Source organism: Aptenodytes patagonicus, chromosome 5 (assembly GCF_965638725.1).
Source record: "Aptenodytes patagonicus chromosome 5, bAptPat1.pri.cur, whole genome shotgun sequence".
In the NCBI taxonomy this organism is placed as follows: domain Eukaryota; kingdom Metazoa; phylum Chordata; class Aves; order Sphenisciformes; family Spheniscidae; genus Aptenodytes; species Aptenodytes patagonicus.
In genome coordinates this window covers 9,848,480-9,863,144 of record NC_134953.1, presented here as the reverse complement: position 1 = coordinate 9,863,144, position 14,665 = coordinate 9,848,480, and the positions used below count along the sequence as shown (strand labels likewise).

At 42.3% G+C, this 14,665-nt stretch overlaps 1 protein-coding gene across 1 annotated transcript in view; it reads right to left on the bottom strand.

Annotated features, from left to right (window-relative positions):
- Positions 1-14,665, bottom strand: part of SORBS1 (sorbin and SH3 domain containing 1) — a 176,084-nt gene that overhangs the window by 123,271 nt on the left and 38,148 nt on the right. Inside the window, exon 2 of the mRNA XM_076338541.1 lies at positions 9,047-9,105. The gene's annotated coding sequence lies outside the window, so the exon portion shown is untranslated. The remainder of the gene's footprint in view (positions 1-9,046; positions 9,106-14,665) is intronic.

The following is a 14,665-nucleotide window of genomic DNA, read 5'->3' as shown; positions in this document are numbered from 1 at the left end:
TTCTCAACAGGGAAGCAAAACTTTCTTTTAATGTGGTTCATGGCAAGTTTTGTTGATTTTCTTTCTCCAGCCCATCTAGACTGGAAAACAGTACTAGTCCCAACCAAAACCCAGTATAATAACTCTGCCCATCTCCAGACAGTTCTTTTCAACTTGCAAGGAAGCAACCCCACAACTGCAATTTCTTGTGGCTCATTATGGGAATGGTGGTGTAGCACAACCACAGAAAGAGTCGTACTGGAATGGTTTAAGCATAGTTATTGCAGAGCACTTTGAGATGCTTTAATCCAAAAAAAGGTTTTATGAAAACAGGGATTAGATCAATTCTAGGGCAACTGCGGTCTCTAAGTATAGGAAGGACTTGCCATAAATTCAAAGGGTAATAGAGACAATTGGATACATAGGATGAATTTTACTCCAATTTGTCTTTAGTGGTACATCATGGGATATAGAAACTGAGCTGTGGAGTATAAACAGTACAACCCCCAGGCATAATACTGAATTTATTTCTGATCCAAAGTCTTCTATCAGTAACATGAATCCTATTACTGCTTTCTATGGGCTTTGGATGAGTCTCCCATGAGCAATGTGAAAAAGATAGGAACCCAGACAACTAGAGAAACAAGGACGGTGTAATTTCAGCAATGTAGGGGAAAAAAAAAAAAATTACTTTCCAGAAAAAAGGATCTGGGAGATGCCAGTTAATCAGATCACTGATTTACATAATTTAAAAGCCTTTATCAGTACTAGAAGCCTTGGCGTCGCATACAAGAAACCAACCAGCAATTCTGGGAAAGCTGCAGCTGGGCATCTCTCCTGTTTGAGAAGACACAAAGCAGCTTCCCCAGGTCAGTGAGGCATCATTTTGTCTTTGCTGGGTAAGTTTTCAGCTGGATCAGTTCCCAATTTACCTGACCATGTCCCATCAACACTAGCACTAACACAAGGTAAGGGTGAAGTTGGGGTAGGGGTAGAGTGGGGCATATTCTTTCAGTGGCAGCCTGGACTTGGATCAGTTTGCACCAGTCATGAAACCACAGCTCCACAGAAGAACTTAAAGTGAAATCTTTTACAGTTCAGTGCAACAAAGTAAAAGCCAAGAGAACAAGTCAGGTTCAGGTAAACCAGGTATTTGGGAACAAGTATGACTGACTGTACTTCCGGAGCAATGCACCTGGCACCTCTGAAGACCTAGAACCAAACATCTGAATGTACTTTTAAGTGCTCTGCTCAAGGTCACCTAAAGAACCTGTGGCACAGTAAGAAGCAAAGTCTGGAAACCTTAACCTAGCACCTTCCCTCTTTGGCTGGCTTAATGTTCTCCAGACAGCTCATTGCCCTCCTGATTACAGCATGGTATGTCCCCTCCATGAAGGACACACCATTTCTGATAAATCATTCTGTATGTTTACCACCTACCCTGCTTTCAGCACAAGTCCAAAGCGCCCTACTCCTTTCCCTGAGCTGGGTCTAGGTTAAAGGCAGTGTACTATTCACAGACATGCCAAATTTTCACTTTCAGCCTAGCCTAGAGGTGTCTCAGCCACAACGTTGCAGTCTGGGTCTTCACTCTGCCTCTTTCTTGGATTTGGCTGAAGCCTTATCCTAGCTCTGCCTCCTCTTCTCTCCTGTTTCTCACTGCAGCCCTGGTGGTCCCCTGCATGCAGCACAGCTGCTTCTCCTTCCCTCTTGCTGAAGCTTATTTCTAAAATGCCTCCTTGGAGCAGATGTTTCCCATGTGTTTCACCCTTTATTTTCTTCCCCGCCCCCACTTGTTCCAATGCAAATAACAATTTATCTCCTTGATCTTTCAGATCCACTCCTAAAATAGTGCAAGCATCCCTTAATCAACCTGCCCAGCTTGGTTCTGGGGCAGACAAAAAACAGCAGTCTCTGCCTTTTCCCCTATGGTAATATATGGGGAGGAGAAAGGAAGAAGGTTTAACCTTGGCACAGCCTTTGGTTCCCATTTCACCTTCAGACTACCAGCTTTGGCTTTGGCATTTTTTTGTTTTTCTTCCAGGGATGAAATTTTATTTCTTGGAAGTATCTGCATCATTTGCCACTTTCCCTTCTACCTCATCCCCCTGTTTTCTAGCTGCCTCTGAAGTCTCATTTACAGATACAAATCTTAAGTTTATAGATACTTCACAGGTCCCATCCCCCTTCTCTGTGATATTTTCCTCTCTCCAGCTGTCTTTCCTTGGCACCAGTGCCTGCAGTGGCACTAGACTTTTATACAAATTACCTTTGCTCTGCTTCATGTTTCCAAAATTGGTTTCAGTATCAAGCCAATTCAAGCCAGTTTCACAAGTTTATGTTAACTGTAGCTCAAACCTAAAAGGAACACACTCCAGCTGGACTGGTACCGTAACCCCAATTTTAGGGCACTACAACTTCTGCTCATTCATATGTAGAGACAGGTTTTGTGGGGAGAGGGACAGGTGCAGCGCTTCCATCCCCTCCCATGCAATATTACGTTTCTCTGAGCAGGACTACTCACTTTAGGCCAAGTCCTGAACGCTGTCATCAGTCTACAAAAGGAGCACGTAACCACACTCTGTGGTTGAGGAGCTTGCTAGCTAGCTCCTTGAGGCTAGCCCTGCCTCAAGGAGCGGGTGAGCATCAGGCTGTGAAGTGCTAGCAGCTGCCAATAGATCAGATCAGCAGAAGAACCCAAGCACCAAGAAGCCTGAAACTAGAAACTAAAGTCATGCAAGATTTTGTCCGAACCAGAGTCAAAGCCCTCTGGATGGAGGTTTACATAGAGACAGTCCACAAAGTACTTGTCAACAGGGACTTCATTCTTTAAAGTCCTCACTCCGATCTCAGTCCTGAGCAGGGAGTACCCAGTAGCTATGCTGTTTCCCTGTGTCCCACAGCTGTGGCACTTGTCAGGCCGCAGAGCTGCTCACAAATGGACTTGAGCTGGCAGAGTCGGCCGGCAGGACGGAGGGCATGACCGGCCCCCTTGCTTCGCTGGCAACTGTGTCGGAGAACAAAAGCTGGTGACAGGACATCCCTTTCCTGACAGCATTACTCCTGAATTTGCTGTCTCTGTGCAAGTAGCACTCCAGCGTGTGATTTCCCGCATTCTGCAAGTGCTCCGATAAAAATTGCTGCATTCAGCCAAATGTTTAGTAACCCCTCTGATATCTGTATATTAAAAATGAGCATGGGGGTGAGGGAAAGCAAAGAGAAGTGTAACGGTCTGAGAACATTAAGTGCAGTCCTGGGCAAAGAAAAATTTTCCTTTCCAAATGCCACATGCAGATTTGTTACAGGGACAAAATGGGCCCACAGGCACTGAAAAGTCCTAGGGAAAGACCTTGGTCTCACTTCCAGCCTTACCCAGAGCCTCTCTCCAGGACTTGAGCTGAGTCACTTCATCTTCTGGTGTTTTAAAAACATTTATCAAGGATGTATACTCGAAGTGGCAACTGTCTTTCACTACACTTGCACTATGCCCAGACCTCAGATGAAATCTCAAGGCACCACAAACAAAATTGGCAGAAACCAACATAATTTTGTAGCACTGCTATGAAATTATTTTTACGAACTACTAAGAACTTGCACTCACTAGTTTTAACGGGCTAAAAGCATCCCAGCAATATGGACAAGATTGAATGCATCTGAATGATGGATCTGGCTGTGTCAAAACTGCTGTGGAGCCCTGCTGTTCCAGTACTGCCAACAGACAGCAAGGAGGAAAAGTAGCAACTGATGCTGCTGGAAGGTGCCACTCCTTTCTCAACATCAACTATCTCTCTGTTTCTCTCAGACAGTTTTGGTTTTCCAGATCAGAAAGGACCTGGCTCCCCCCCCCCCTTTTTTTTTAAAGAGCAATCTAGTGCCCTAGACAGCTTTGCTTAGAGCCAGCCCCAGATAATAATGTAACTATTTCTCTCTTCCCATTAAGTCCACTAGGCTTACAGATTTGATTCCATTTGGCTGGAAGCTCATTATGCAGCGTTTCCTGCAGCTCCCATATAGGAGAGATTCCAGGCAACAGGTAAAAACATCTGTACCACCCTTTGTTTTTCAATTCCTTGATAGTGTTGTAAAAAAAAGGGAAAACTGTAAGAAGCCTCAAGAATTCAGTATTAACCTAGAGAAAAGAGATCCAGCTCCGGAAGCACCAAATCAATAAAAGAAGCTTCCCAGGTGGAGCACAGAGGGGGAACAAAAAAAAACATGCAGCGCTCCGAACCAATAGGTAATGAAGGAACACTTGTATTTTGATCAGGGCTGACCAAAGAAACTATACGTACTGCTTTTCAAGACAGAGACTTTCGCAGACTTTATTCCACTCTGCTGGTATGCAGAGAATGTTGGTAGAAAGCCACCCGGTGTCCCATCCTCAAAGTCTGCAAGATGCTTTCAATCAGATCTGGACACTGAAGCCACCTCTGCTTAAATGTTAAAAATGTTAAAAATAGAGAATTCTCCTATCCATTCCTGCCCATTTCATGTTCAAGCTTACCTCATAGCTAACAACTTCTTTTGCATTCTTTACTACCTCCTAAACTTGTTATATTGCTTCAATTCCTATTTTCATTCTTTTTACACCTTCTGATTTCTTAGTTCCTAGACCTGCAAATGCCCTTCTCCAGTCACCGTCTTCTCAGAAATCACTTTTCCTTCAAACATTTCTCACCCTTCCTCCTACAAGCAGCTGTGCTGTATGTCATCATCTAGGCATGATTTAGACTGAAGGCTCTACAGTGCAAAGAACAGGTCTTATTTATGTTTGTGAATCCTTGTCTAACTTTATGCTGTTGTATAAATGTTTAATAGGTAATAATGCATTTGCTGGAACAAGCTGTGCGCTAATACCCAGTGAGACTGTTTGGATAGAATCCTTGCTGACTGTCAGAAGCTTCTGGAATTAAAAAAAATGCAGCTGTTTGGTGACACTGCAGTTTTAAAGCTAAAGGATGCAACAGTTGAAGTGGTCTAACAAAATATCATAACACTGGAAATGGCCCTACGTACTCTTTCCATGTTTGAATCAGGATAGGGTTTGGGAGCTCAGCAATGTGGACGTGAGGCTATGCTCAGCTACAACCACTGCGCCTTATCTCTTTTATCCCTCCAGACCCCCATGTTAACGTAAATTAAGCAAATACTTCAAATCTCTGCTTTCTCTTTAATGTTGGCTGAAGAGACAGGAATGGTCCCGTCCTTTTTTCACACCACTCTTGGCATGATTTTTCTCTGGGTTTACTGTATCGTGTGCTGTGTTAGAATTAATTGTGAAAGAGAAACCCCAGTGGCAGATTGGATGCATAGTTTTTATTTCAGTAACCAAATAGGAGCTGGGTGATTCATCACTGACACCACACAAGCAGTGAATGCTCAAACAAACAGGGAACATATGATGTGTTGGCCTCAGGGCCAATGAATAAAATACGGTGATGCTAATGGAGCAAACCCAATGGGGCAGCAGGAGTGTCAGGTCTTCATGTCATCTAGCCTCAGGTTAGCACTCATGGAGACAAACCAACCACATCAGAAACTTCCACAACCTGTACAAACAGAAATCTTTGGGGTTTGTTCTCTCTATATCAGGTTGCTCCTAATGGTGAAGCTGGTGATGACAAGTCTTATCCCATAATGTCAATGATCTGTGCACTGTTGACATGAAATCCAGGGATATAAAGAATCACTGTTGTGGCACGTTCTTAGGGGCTCTGAAACAAGGAGTGCTGGATGGTGCCCAACCAGCCATCTACCTCCAACACTGCATCCCAGGGTCAGGATCTCTTTCCTATTCATTTTAACACAGTTTCATTAACAGCACTCTTGATATTTTAGCCTTGAAAGAATTTGACTAAGTGATGAATTGGGAAGGTTTTCACAATTGTCAGTGTGCATTAGGAAAGAAAAGGAGCTATATCCGATGGAAGCAAGTCTAAAATTAAGCAAAAGACAACTCTGTTAGGAAAAATTCCTGTAACAGTGAAATCTATTGGACTTTATACAGTTTCTTCAGTGGCATAAAAAAATACTCCACCACTTCAGTCATTTAAAAGTAGATTGGACCAAGCAGCACAAAAATATATTGCAGGGAACACAGCTGTATCAGCACGGCAGTAAAACAGATGAGCTAATAACTCTCTTCTCTCATTTTCAGGATCATGCGTGACAAGATTTCAGTACCAGTCAAAATTTATTTACTTGCAATCAACACACTTTTCAGAGTTTGGATTTGGTGTAAATGAGTATCTCTCTGGGAGGAAAGGTGTGCACCATTTATCAAGTGAGAAGTATTACAGTTCCAAAGCGGGGGCAGGGAGGGGCAAGGCTACTTAGTGAAACGAGTTAGGGACAAAGACTTTCAGAAAGATCAGAACAGAAACACTTTAGAACATCTGCCCCCATATGACTGGAAGCTGAACCCTTTACAGAAATTCCCACTCAGTTGCAAGTGTTCAGCTCTTGAGAAAAAAAAAACCACCACCAAAACTTGGCTGCAGCTCTCTACTTATTTTAACTAGTGTCAAGAACACTTCCCCTGAAGATATAATCATTTTCATGAACTTCTCAGCTCATCAAATACCAGAGCTCAGATGTGAGAGGATTTTCACATGAAAGCTGTGTTCCACAAGGCCAAAATACTTAGTAGAATCAAACTAAAATGGAGAGGGGACCTTTAAACAGGCTAAGTTAAAAGCACATTCTTATTCTACCTGATCAGAGACCAGCAAAAAAACCCCGAACACTTTTAAGCAGAAGAATGTAAACCTCTTGGTGAAGTCCTCATTGTTTGAGCAACATTATTTTCAAATTAAAACAACTGTTGCATTACCAGCTGGACAAGTGGTACCATGCCTTCATGCTTAACACAAACTGATGTGAAGCAAAGAGGAGAAGATGGAGATCCATTCGTTGTTTTATTTTGCCTCTAAAGAACATGGTTTCAAGTACCCAAACATCAAAAGAATCGTTAACTGAGCGGCTAATCTTACACGACCAATTAAGAGCTCACAGCTTGTAGGAACCGCAAACCTGTTGCTGAGAGTATGCTCCCTTCCCCCCCCCCCCCCCCATGCACCGGTTTTGTCAAAGAATCCAGATCTAATTCAAAAAAATGTATTTCTGTAGAAACCATAAAACCTCTTTCATAGCCAGTTTGCTCTGTCTCTAGTTCCTTTAAAATGTAACAAGCTCTGACTCAGATATAATTAGAATAATTTGCATTCATTCTAGTACTGAATAGATTTATGATACCTTGTATATTCACAGAAGAGTCACATCTTCGAAAGGTTTCAAGGATGAACTGCTAAGCCTCAGGGACTAAAAAGCCCTTTAAGATTGGGGTCAAGCTAGGCATTTAGATTCAAAAATAATAAATGAATCCATTTGGAGACAAAGGCCTATTGTATACCACTCTTCCAGGAAAATCCATGGGTGGCTGAGAATTACTTGGGAAAACTTTGCATAAATTAATTCTGAATCATTCTCAGTTCTTTCTTCCACACTGAAAAGAGGGGTCTATAGAGGGAGAAAAGCATTGGTGAGTTCACACAGGGTCAGGGAATATCTGGCTTTCCAAATGCAGAACTAGAAAATGTTCATGGTTCTTGGGACACTGAAAGACAACCAGCACCTTCCCTGCCCATGGCTCATTGAGAACCTGGGGCACCATCAGCTCCAACTACAAGGAGGGGGGTGTGCGTGTTTAGAAGGTACAGTGGGGAGTACAAATTGCAGTAGTCAAAGCTTAAGGGGTGTGATGGTTCAAAGGAACCACTTCCCACCCTCTGCTCAAAAGGAAGAAAAAACAAGAAACAAACAAACAAAAATCAGTCCCACAGTTCCTCATCATACATTGCTGTCTCTGCTACCAGGCAGACACTGTCAAGCTGACATGTAGAGTTCATTAGAAAACACAGAATTTTACTCAGGAATTTTGCAGCGTCCTGTCGAATTCTATAGAACTATATAGAAATTATTCACTAGGCTACATAGGACAAGGGGTAATGGTTTTAAACTAAAAGAGGGTAGATTTAGACTAGATATAAGGAAGAAATTTTTTACGCTGAGGGTGGTGAAACACTGGCCCAGGTTGCCCAGAGAGGTGGTGGATGCCCCATCCCTGGAAACATTCCAGGTCAGGTTGGACGGGGCTCTGAGCAACCTGATCTAGTTGAAGATGTCCCTGCCCATGGCAGGGGGGTTGGACTAGATGACCTTTAGAGGTCCCTTCCAACCCAAACTATTCTACGATTCTATAGTTCTTTGCTTTAGTTCAGAAAAACCATAGAAATATAATGCTATATTATGGGCTTTTACAGTAACGTTTATAGAAAAACATTATTCTTTATTCTTAACTCTGCAATCATATGTTAACAATTATTGCCACAAAAGCTATTTCAGTTCTTCCAAGTTATACAAGAAACTAGACAGCAGGGACAGCATCGAACCTTTGAACATCAGGTTCTTATTTACTATGTTATCCTATTTTTAGGTCAAAATTTTACACATCTGCTGAAGGCACTTTCTCTACGTCAGGCAATTCTCCTGGTAAAACTGCTTCAGGTACCAAGCTGCTGAGGAGGAGCAGTACAACCTTGATCCAGTGCTTAATTAGAAAACAAGACCTTCTTACAGAGAGCTAGGAAGTCTCACAGAGTCGGCTAGGGAAGGACACAGTGCTTCCATTATGCCACGTTATTTGCCCAGGAGTGATAACTGAGTTAGGGTATAACCCTGGGGAATCATATTAATTAACAGACAGCTGGCCATGACTTTGAAGTCCGTGTAGACCTGCTATTAAATAGCTCTGTTCTTGTTCTGGAGCCTCTGAAACCATTACCAGGCAGCCCAACCTTGAACATCACTTGCAACGGTCAGTACAAGCTTACTTCTGATTCAGTGCAACTTTCTGGGGAAGACCTTTGTATTGTGTTTAAAATATTGCACTCAAAAATCAAGAAAGTCGTCGTCTTCTGCCAAAAGCTTTGAAATTCACTTTTCTGAAAGTTTCCATGCTGCATTTGAGATGAATACTGGGAAGAGTAACAGCGTGTAAAGTACATACCTTTGGCAGAGCTTGGAGAAAGAGAAGCCACAGCTCTACAGGTATGTTCTGGACTCCTCCTGGAAAATTAAAAAACAGTAAGTGTTATAGAATACAATGATCTAATGCAGCTGTTAGAAAAATGAACTATAAAACGTTCTCTCAGTCTAAAATAAAAGAAACCACCACCCTGGGGTCTGCTAGAAAAATTTGACTATTATTTCTAGCCTATCTATTTCAACTAGTATTGTTATTTTTTAAAGCTAAGAGTCACCATTTGTCCATGAATCAGCTTTTCTGAGGCAAGAATCTCCATGTCTATATGAAACCCAAGGCAACATCATCTGTGTTTATTATTCTGTAAAGAGAAACAGTGCCAAACTTCCTGCAACACCCACTTTAGCTGCTGAAATCCAGAGAACTGAATGTGCTGCTGTTAGCATTTGGAGACAGGAATATGTTTTGATCTAATACATCAAGCACAGGCTCACTTGGTGACAAGAAGGTACTGGATTCCACAACAGGTTAAAATAGAGCCAAATATGAAAACACTGTATGCCACTCATACAGAATACCTTCTACTCATAATCTTTGAAATTTTTCAAGAGTGTCCTAAACATTCTGGAAATACCATGGAAGTTGGTAAATAGTTAAATTCTCCCAGCTTGTCACATAAATGGCAGCTTGATTGATGCATACAAGTGTTCTAACACTACTCTTACTACGTTGTGTTTAATACAAAGTTATGTATGAGTCAGGACTAGGACAAAAGTTCTCATGTACAGAGAAGTCTGCTTTACAACTGTGGCCATCACTATTTAGTCAGGTGTCTTCCCACTTGCCAAGGACACAGCCTGTGGATACCTATATGTAGGGATACAGCGGGTGAGCCACAGAGCCAGTTCCCTCCTGTGGGCATTACGCTGCTGCTTCTCCATCTTGCAGTCTCTCAAGGAAGTGCCTCCTCCTGCCCGAAGAGGTTGGCCTTTGCCTCTCTCTTCCTGCAGGTCTCCCTAAGAATCAGTTGAGAGCAGAGCTGCCCAGAAAGACAGATCTGCAAGAGCTATTTAGAGTATTTCAATGAGATCTAAGCCCTGTAGAAGATCCCGTTTCAGAATCTCTGCTAAAGGTTAAATCTAGTTTTTTCTCACCTCATTAAGGCCATATAGTGGGAACTCACCTGCCAATCTCCCCACCCTGCAACAGGCACTTATCTACATGTTTTCAAGAGCAGGTGATAGCAGCTGGGAAATTCATTCTCTGCTGCTGCCACCAAGGACAAATGATTAGAAATGCCAGCAAGTGGCAGAATTCAACTCGTACTCTCTGAGTCCAGTGTGAATGATACAAGCAGTGCCCATGCTCCAAGCTGTCTTTCACCCCGTGCTACAGAGCCTCAGGACAGGTAGAGCTCACAGTTTTGCATCATCATTGTATTTGGATCCTAATAAGGGAACATTTATGCCTTCTGTATACTCTCAGTAAAAAGCTGCCTGTTCTCAATACAGAAGGTGCTTTTCAAAACTGGAAAGTTCCTCCCTGCTTCTTTGTTTGCTTCTCAAATGGTAGATCCGTAGGTACCTCTGGATGGGGAAAAGACACCAGCTTCTCCCTAGTGGGAAGGGCACTGTAGGATGAAAAGTATTCGTTCAGCTGGAGATATCATGTCCAAACTTCCCTTTCTCATCCTGGAAGTTTTACGTGTGAGTCGGGACACCTGTAGTCATGAAGCAGGAGGGAAAAAACCATCTCTCCAACACACGTTTGTCACCGGGAAGGGCTCCTACCTACACTGGCAGGTAACTCCTCACATCAAATATTAGTCCATTCTCCTGTGAAGTAGAAGCCCTTCTGGGGAGCTGCTCTACACTAGATGCACAGCACACCACCGCTTTTCTATCCTACTGTTCCTTTCTCAGTCACAAGATTTATGCACATGTTGATATGTTCTTGTGGGTACTCCAGTCAGTGAGGAATTTTTCCCTCCCCACAATGTTGCTCTGGGGAGTAAGTAAAATTCCCATCAACTTTCCTACCTCTTCCTCCCTCTCAGAAAGCAACGCACCTCACCAGCTGCTTGAGCCCAGAAGTAAGGACTAGAGCTCTAGGAACACCTCCATCCCTCTTCTCCCTATCACCTCAGGTTCTGAGCCTTATTTTCCTCAAGAGTCAATAGATCAAGTGCTGTCATGGAAAACAAAGAGGTTACTATTTGTTTCCCCCTGTATTAATTTATGAGGGGCAAATGCTGACTACAATGCCTGTAATGTGTCAAACTTGGATTGTTTACCTGCACAAAAGCTTTTTGAATCAAATCGTACCCTACCCTCAGAGACACTTCACAACTAAATGCCTCTGAAAATAGAAACAAAACAAACAAAAAAGACCTTTTTTAAAAAAAAAAAAAAGTCCTGGACTTTTTTGGCTAGAATGTAGAGTCAAAGGCTGAGAACAGTAAGTGAGATACATATACCCTGATTACAGCAACATTGCTCAAGGAAAATCACTGACTTTCCATACACCAGAAGACAGCAAAATGCCTAAGTATACTGGAGCAAACATTAATATGAGTAGCAGTAATAGTAAGTGTTGCCATTAGATAAGTAACTGTGACATGAACCATTCTTATCTAATGTAAATTCAGATTGCCAAAGGACTGTTGTTTCCATTGGTTTTGCAATCGAGGAGAAATTCTTTGAGAGTCTGATTAAGTTCAATCACGAACACACGCTTCCTACGGATATCCCTGAGGATCAGACACACATTGCAACTGCATTCCTAACAGCTAGAAAGGCAGTAAGAGCAAAATGAAATTCTGCTTTTAAACTGCTCATTTACAGCTTGAAGAAAGTACCCAGGATGCCACCCGCTCCCTGCAAAATGATCTGATGAGGACAAAATATGCAGATTTCCTTTCTGGCAAGCGCAATGGTCTAACTTTTGCTTAGGTGGCAGCCATGCAGCTTCCAAACAGCTTGAGCAAGATGAGAGTCCAGTATCTGAATTATTAACTTTTAAATTAAGTAGTATGCAAAATGTACAGAACATATGTTCTGACTGAGGACCTATTTTAGGGCTCAAGTAGATTTTCCAAATGATTTACAAGTGTGAAATGTTTGGATATCCAGGTAGGAGCAGCAAAAGTACATATCTTAGATACCATCAATAAGGATGCTGCGATACTTGAAGTTGCTGGAGGTAGAAGGAGATATTCTGGGCAACCTTCCCTGCATCTTGTGCAGAAATCTCATTCATAACTATTCCACTTCATTGCCTCCTCCCAAACCACCCTTTGCAGTACTTCTTAATTATTGTTCACCGTGAGCTTTTCGCTTTTCACTTGCAGTCTGTTCAACCTCCCAGCCAATACTGCTGCCACACCTGTTAAGCATTTAAGCAGAAACAAGTTAGAAAACCTGGCAGAGGTCTGCCCGGTATCCAACAAATCTGCGCACTCTCCTGTATGCAAAACCCAGGAGGAAGCTTAAACAGACATGTTTTGTACCCTAATACGAGCTATTCTGTGACAGAAAGGGTAAGAACATTTCCCTGTTCTTCTTTGATTTTGATGGAGTGAATATTGTCCTGAATTTACTGCATTGGGTGTCAACTGCTGAATGTCTGCCCCTCTCTAACCACATCGTGTCTTCAGGTGGATGACATGTCTTCCTGCCCCTTGTCCTTTCCTTCCCCAGAGCACATGGCTGAGCGATACAGAGGCAGGACTTCAGCAGTGCCCACTCTCACAGGGTGCCAAAGGCAATGTGGGGACCAGCCAGGCTGGTGGGATGCAGAGATAGGTGCCAGGCTGTTCAAAACTTCACTCTTCATCGTAGCTGCATGCCAGGCCTTTTGACTGAGAGGGATCATTCAACTGTAGCATTATTATTAAACAGCTCACTCCTGAATATCTCAGGCAAAGTTTTAAGACCCATGGGAACACAGGTTCTTCCAAAATGAGCTCCTGCCTTGTGAAACAGGTCCAGTGGGCTCCAGAGAACTTGGTACTGTCCTGTACTATTTTGAGCACTGTGAAGGCATTTCAAACTTAAGGTTTTACATAGATTCTGGAATGACTGCATTTTTTTAACCCTTCCAGGGAAAGGCTACAGTGAGATCCCTGGAATAAGCACTAAAACTTTCTGGAGCTGAACTCTGTAGCTCAAGCACGCTGACAAACAGGATCCACATTTTAAAAAATAATAATAATAATAATAATAATAAATAAATAAATAAATAAATATCAATGCTCACACTATACAGAAGCACAGGTTTATTAGAAAACAAAGTATATCCATCCTTCTACCCACAAGAGTCTAACTCACTGTCAATTCTTGCCTGCAAAAATTAGTCTGGCACGTCAAAGGATGGCTGCTGTGCACTTGAAATAATGTGAAGGCTGTCATTTTCCACACACCTCCTGCGAAGGAGAAACATGCCCAGTTCTGCAGTGTACGCAATGCATCAGAGAGTCAGCATCCGCGTCTGTAAAACCTGAGTGCGGGGGAGAAGGGAGGAAGGAGAGGGAAGAGAACACAGTGTCACTGCCTCTGCCATTTTGGAGCACTTGTCTCTTCATCACAAATGAAAGTAGTCCCTGTGCAAGGTACTGAAGGTTTAACTCACAGCGTACAATGAAATTATATCATTTTCTCCAACTTAGTCACTGACTTTCCATGCCTTTTTAAACAAAAAGCCAGGAAGAGCATCAAGGAGCACAGCAGCAGCATTGCTGTTGAAAGATCTTACAAGAAACATGCCTTTGGAAAAAATTACTTAAGTAATGCAAAGAAGAACAGAAAATTGCAAAAGGAAGCTGATGATGAAGGGACACTTTTTCCCCCCCTGTAGCCTTATGAGGACTGTAATCCTAGCAACCAGAGCTGTTCAAAAGCATGTGTAGGAGGATAGGGGGAAGAAAGGATTGCATTGTTTATAGTACATAGACATAGAGACTGCAGCAGGAGCCAAATGAGGAGAATACCTTCTGTGCAAGAACGGAAGAGTAAAAGGAAATGGGTAGGTAAGGACAATTGTAGGATTTGTACAGTACAGAAGAGAATCCCTTCCATGTAGGACACAATTTCTTCCACGGAAAAGATGTTTCATCCATGGAGCTGGATGACATAACTTCTCTGGAATAGTAACCTTTCAATGTTTGTTATCTGTGGTTCTGTTACTAGACGGGTTGCAGTTCTTATAATTAGCACTTTATCAGCTAAAAAGTCAAAACATTCCTTGCATCAATCTATTTAGTCTTATGTCACCTTTATGAGATGGGTATCAACCAAGATTGAAAGGAATGTCTGGTGTGAATCATAAATACTTTAAAAGGGTTCTTGAAGTATGAGTACTCAACACTCTCTGAAAATAAACTTCCTGGAATAAGCTTCTGGGTCACTTCATATCAGTAAGCCTTTCTGATATCATTGCCATTTCCCCTCTTTTATAGCTAACAGAATGGAGGTGCACAGAGGCACCAGACAGCTTCTTTAAAGAAATCTTATTTACAAACCTAGAAGGAGGCAGTTGTTTTTTCACCAGTTGTCAAGCACTTCAGATCTCACTAGGAAAATTACATCCCACCTGCAGAATGCTATAGAACAGTTTGAAAACCTATTAAAAGGCATCTAATAAATC